This window comes from Macaca mulatta, chromosome 3, assembly GCF_049350105.2.
Source record: "Macaca mulatta isolate MMU2019108-1 chromosome 3, T2T-MMU8v2.0, whole genome shotgun sequence".
Classification (NCBI taxonomy): Eukaryota; Metazoa; Chordata; class Mammalia; order Primates; family Cercopithecidae; genus Macaca; species Macaca mulatta.
Genome location: NC_133408.1, coordinates 70,567,791 through 70,573,910, shown reverse-complemented (window position 1 = coordinate 70,573,910; position 6,120 = coordinate 70,567,791). Strand labels below are relative to the sequence as shown.

The 6,120-nt window shown below is 43.7% G+C and overlaps 1 pseudogene; it reads left to right on the top strand.

Moving 5' to 3' along the window:
• Positions 1-3,808: 3,808 nt before the first annotated feature.
• On the top strand, positions 3,809-4,311 carry LOC100424508 (glycine cleavage system H protein, mitochondrial pseudogene; annotated as a pseudogene).
• The last annotated feature ends 1,809 nt before the right edge of the window (positions 4,312-6,120 follow it).

The window sequence follows — 6,120 nt, the reverse complement described above, 5'->3', positions numbered from 1 at the left end:
TTTATATTCTGTATTTTAATCATTTTTTGATAAAGTGTTGAATGGCACTTTCTGTTTGAAAATATTTTCCATGAGAAGAAAGCAAAGAATAATACCCCTGACGCTTTATTGTAAAAATCTCTGTGCCTCTTTTCCATTTATTTATTTATTTATTTATTTATTTATTTATTTATTTTAAGACGGAGTCTCTCCCTGTCGCCCAGGCTGGAGTGCAGTGGCCGGATCTCAGCTCACTGCAAGCTCCGCCTCCCAGGTTCCCGCCATTCTCCTGCCTCAGCCTCCTGAGTAGCTGGGACTACAGGCGCCCGCCACCCCCTCCGCCAATTTTTTGTTTTTTTGATAGAGACGGGGTTACACCGTGTTAGCCAGGATAGATTTGATCTCCTGACCTCGTGATCCGCCTGCCTCGGCCTCCCAAAGTGCTGGGATTACAGGCGTGTGCTCGGCCTAATTTTTGTGTTTTTAGTAGAGACGGGGTTTTGTCATGTTGGCCAGGCTGGTCCCAAACTCCTGACCATAGGTATTCTGCCCATCTCTGTCTCCCAAAGTGCTGGGATTACAGGTGTGAGCTACCATGCCCAGGCTTTTTTAGATACTGATTGTCTTCACCCAACCCAGCTTATTTCTTGGAGACACATTGCTGGTTAGCCAATCAGATGCTGCCATTGAGGGTAAAGCACAGAAATAATTTCTGCCCTCTGTATTCTCTAAGATTTGTGAAAGAAAAAATAGTATCCCCAAAGACAAAAAACCCAAACACGACCCCAGTGAAATGGTACAAGAACTTGGAAAGTAAAAAGCACCTGGGGCACTCACTGAGGCACAGGGCAGTGTCTCCTGAGAGGGTGGTCTTTGAGAACTTAAGCAGGATGGAGTGGGAGAATCAAGTGATTAGATGGCCTGATTTGACATGTGAGTCAGACACATTTGTTTCCTTATTAGTACTGCGGCTCATTAGGTTTGTTACCTTGAGAAAATTTATTCACTTATTTTGACTTCAGCTTTTAAACTGTAATTGGCATTTTATTAGTAGGACTTAAAAGGTAAGAAAATGTTCACAAAGGGCATCAAAGAGGTGGGTTTCAGAGTAAATTAATATCTGATTTCATACTCCATTTGTTAACAATTCTCATTTACCTTTTTCTTGCCCAGAGTGAGTTCTGGAATTTTCTGAGGTGTGTGTGTCTTTTTTAAATGGCTGGGTGATTAAAAACAGAATTCCAAGACTTAGCTTTTAGAATGCTACCAAGGAAAAGAATAGAAAAAATGTCTTTCATTTTGACTGCAGAAAATAAATACAAGAAAATGTGGTAAATAATTAGTGAGTTTCATAGATTTATTTAAACATCACTTCCTCTTTTGGCAGAGTAAATTTGTGACACTGACTATGTTTTATATCCTATCATCTTGATTTCTGAGATTTATGCTAAATTTTATGAGCTGAAACTTGGTACTCCTAGAAGTGTTGCCATATGACTAGTTGTTTACTACATAATTTTTATTTTATTTTATTATGAGACAGTCTCGCTCTGTTGCCTAGGCTGGAGTGCAGTGGCACAAGCTGGACTCACTGCAATCTCTGCCTCCCATGCTGAAGTAATTCTCCTGCCTCAGCCTCCCGAGTAGCTGGGACTACAGGAGAGTGCCACCACGCCCGGCTAATTTTTTTTTTTTTATTTTTAGTAGAGACGGGTTTTCACCGTGTTATCCAGGATGGTCTCGATCTCCTAACCTTGTGATCCACCTGTCTCAGCCTCCCAAAGTGTTGGGATCACAGGTGTGAGCCACCGTGCCTGGCCTACTACATAATTTTTAATAGAAATAATAATGGGTTTATTTTCTGAGAGGAATATATACTTTTGCATTTCTTATTGAGGTATAAAATATAACTGTTGGCCGGGTGTGGTGGCTCATGCCTGTAATTCCAGCACTTTGGGAGTCCAAAGCAGGCGGATCACCTGAGGTCAGGAGTTCAAGACCAGCCTGGCCAACATGGTGAAACCCTGTCTCTACTAAATATACAAAAATTAGGCGTGGTGGTGGGTGCCTGTAATCTCAGCTACTCAGGAGCCTGAGGGAGGAGAATCGCTTGAACCTGGGAGGCAGAGATTGCAGTGAGCTGAGATTGTGCTACTGCGCTCCAGCCTAGGCGACACAGCAAGACTCTGTTTCAAAAAAAAAAAAAAAAAAATTCTTATATTAACACCATGTTTGAGTAATTTTGCTGGATTTTTCAAACAGTTTCAAAAACCAAATTAATAACTGACATGGAATAAAGGCTTGAGCCCAGTGACTTCAAGCTAAGGCTAATATTGAGTCTGCAAAAGGAGGTTATTAAAGGCCCAGTTAGTTCTTTCTGGGGAGCCGCCCCTGCAGATGTCCCAGCTTGCTCACCCCAGGCATGGAAGAAGGCTTTATACTGAGAGAAGCTACAGAGCCCTGGAAAGGTGGGGACCCACAGGCAGATGCAGTTAAGGTTAAAATGGAAAAGGAATGGGAGGGTCTTACTGAAAATAAAGTTGTTATTTTGAGGCAGTTTCTAGATTTTGTAAAATAAAACAAAATTAGGTTTATGTTAAAACATTTGAATTTTAAAAGAGTATTGCAACAGAAGGAAGTACCAACTATAAAATCTTTAAGGATTGCAAAGCTTAGGCAGACAAAGGCTTTCATAGGGAGGAGCAAACAAGATTAGAAAGAAGGTGGAAGGGGAATGGCAAATGGAGTGAGAAAATATCAGATTTTGGATTAGAAAGTGTTGTACCCTGAAGTCAGCATGTTTTTAGGAAGGGCATAAAATGGAATTGTATGTTGGCTCAGACTGGTGGGAGGCATCGGGGCAGTATGGCTTGCTGCCTGGATGGATGTTGATAAGATGTTCTTGTGGCCGGGCGCGGTGGCTCAAGCCTGTAATCCCAGCACTTTGGGAGGCCGAGACGGGTGGATCACGAGGTCAGGAGATCGAGACCATCCTGGCTAACCCGGTGAAACCCCGTCTCTACTAAAAAATACAAAAAACTAGCCGGGCGAGGTGGCGGGCGCCTGTAGTCCCAGCTACTTGGGAGGCTGAGGCAGGAGAATGGCATGAACCCGGGAGGCGGAGCTTGCAGTGAGCTGAGATCCGGCCACTGCACTCCAGCCTGGGTGACAGAGAGAGACTCCGTCTCAAAAAAAAAAAAAAAAAAAAAAAAAAAAAAAAAAAAAAAAGATGTTCTTGTAATCAGGCAGTTTGGCCGTTTTTCCAGCAAGATGTAATAAGGAGGTTGCTTGGACTTTTACACAGACGGGTGTGATAAGAAAGTCCGGTGGTTGGGCAGGATGTTTGTCACGGCCCGAACCCCTGTGGAATGTTTCATTCTGACCATTGTCTGCGAAATGGTGGGGCTTACAAAATGGTGCAGCTTGGACTAACAGAATTCAAGTTTTAGACAGTGCATTGGTGTTGGACAATTACTTGATATTTAGCAAACTACGGATTTGGTGCCAGAAGAAAGATATCTCAGAGGCCTAGCCTGGAATGGAACTCTAGGTCTGGGAATGGGAGGCTCTGCTCTCCTGTACACAGGCTGTCACACTGCCCAGTGTCCTGTGATTCCAGGTTACCTCCCAGGGTGAGAGAGGACTGAAAACTTAAGAGGAAAGGAGCGCTGATAACAGATTCCCTTTTCCCCACAGCTGCCACCACAGGATTTTCACCCACTAGCAAAGATACCTACTAGAGGCCCCGCCCCGCCCCGCCCCGCCCCTCCCCCCCTCCCCGCGCAGTTGGCGTAGGCGTAGCGCTGCGACCCCCAGCACCCCTGCGAACATGGCGCTGAGCATGCGGGCTGTGCTCTGCACCCTGCGCGGCAGTCCTGTCGCCTGCCACGCCCTGCCCGCCTAGGCCCTGGCAGCTGGGGGTGGGCGCCGTCCGGAAGCTGCGCACGGGACCCGCTCTGCTCTCGCTGTGTAAATTCACAGAGAAACATGATAACAACAGAAAATGGTATTGGAACACTGGGAATCAGCAATTTTGCACAGGAAGCGTTGGGAGATGTTTACTGTAGTCTGCCTGAAGTTGGGACAAAAGTGAACAAACAAGATGAGTTCGGTGCTTTGGAAAGTGTGAAAGCTGCTAGTGAACTCTATTCTCCTTTATCAGGAGAAGTAACTGAAATTAATGAAACTCTTGGAGAAAATCCAGGACTTGTAAACAAATCTTGTTAAGAAGATGGTTGGCCGATCAAGATGACACTGAGTAACCCTTCAGAACTAGAAGAACTTATGAGTGAAGAAGCATATGAGAGATACATAAAATCTATTGAGGAGTGAAAATGGAACCCCTACATAAACTAGTGTGAAATAACGCAACCCAGCAGAGTTGTCCTGAATTAGTAGTGGATGGAAGACTTAGAATAGCAACTTTTAGCATTACCAATGGGGATAAAAAACTGTTAACACTGCTAATGAAAGAAAATGCCCTGAGGCCGGGCGCGGTGGCTCAAGTCTGTAATCCCAGCACTTTGGGAGGCCGAGACGGGCGGATCACGAGGTCAGGAGATCGAGACCATCCTGGCTAACACGGTGAAACCCCGTCTCTACCAAAAAAATACAAAAAATTAGCCGGGCGAGGTGGCGGGCGCCTGTAGTCCCAGCTACTGGGGAGGCTGAGGCAGGAGAATGGCTTAAACCCGGGAGGCGGAGCTTGTAATGAGCTGAGATCCGGCCACTGCACTCCAGCCTGGGCGACAGAGCGAGACTCCGTCTCAAAAAAAAAAAAAAAAAAAGAAAATGCCCTTTAACTTTCTAATGATTATGGATAAATATATTACGTGTCTTTTTCACAATATCCTATGATTTTTAGTCTAGGCTCTAGTATTCAGAAGTCATGAAATTATCCATGGTAAAAACTGGCTATAAAAATTACATAATTCAAAGATAACGTTATTATTCTTAAGCCTTATATAATATTGTAAATTTGGGCTGAAATAATGATCTTTCTACTGGAAATAACTGAGAGTGAAGAGGTTTCTGTTGCTTGTACAGTGTCAGATGAGGAACAACACTATCTTAATTTTGCAATACACTGCATTTGCTGATGGTATTTTTATACAGTGAAGCAACAGCTTTGCAGCAAAATAATAAAATACTTCTTAATCATGTTTTTTGTTTTGATGTTAATAGTTCATTTAGTGACTCTGCTAGTATTTGTGAAAGTGCTAACTTTAACTTATGGAAAGTTACTTTTTAAAAGAAAATATAAGCCAGAACAATGAAAAGCTCCAAGAAAATGTTTCCTTTAGTCACAAATCTGGTTTTTCTTAAGCCAAGATCTGTCACCTTTAACATAATAAAAAATAAAAATAAATCACCAACTTTGATTTTCTAAAAGAAAAGATACTAGACATTGACGTGCTCACACCCCTTCCAGGACTAGGCACCACCTGCAGGAATTTTGCCACAGCATATTTTATCCTGGTATTTCTTGCCAAAACCCACAAAAGTGTCTACAAGACTCCTGACATATTCCTGTACCAAGACACTGAATCTGCAGTACGAACCTGTTTTCTCCACCAGCCTAGGATTCTGGACCATCAGTTCATAATCTCGTCTGCCTGCATGGACACAAATCAGAGGACAGCCCTACCTGGGCCACTGTCTGTAGCACAGACCAGTCCTTCCACCTACATTGTACTCTCCCCAACCCATGGATTTTGTTTTTTCTTTTTCTTTTCTTGTCTTTTTTTTTTTTTTTTAAGATGGAGTCTTGCTCTTTTTGTCCAGGCTGAAGTGCAATGATACAATCTCAGCTCACTGCAACCTTCACCTCCCGGATTCAAGTGATTCTCCTGCCTCAGCCTCTCGAGTAACTGGGATTACAGGCGTGCGCCACCACACCCGGCTAATTTTGTGTTTTTAGTAGAGATGGGTTTCACCGTGTTGGCCAGGCTGGTCTCGAACTCCTGACCTCAGGTGATCTGCCCACCTTGGCCTCCCAAAGTGCTCTGGGATTACAGGTGTGAGCCACCATGCCTGGCTGATTTTTTTTTTCTTTTAACTTTCATTTTTGATTCAGGGGTACACGTGCAGGATTATTATATAGGTAAAATTGTGTCACGGGGTTTTGGCGTGCAGATTAGT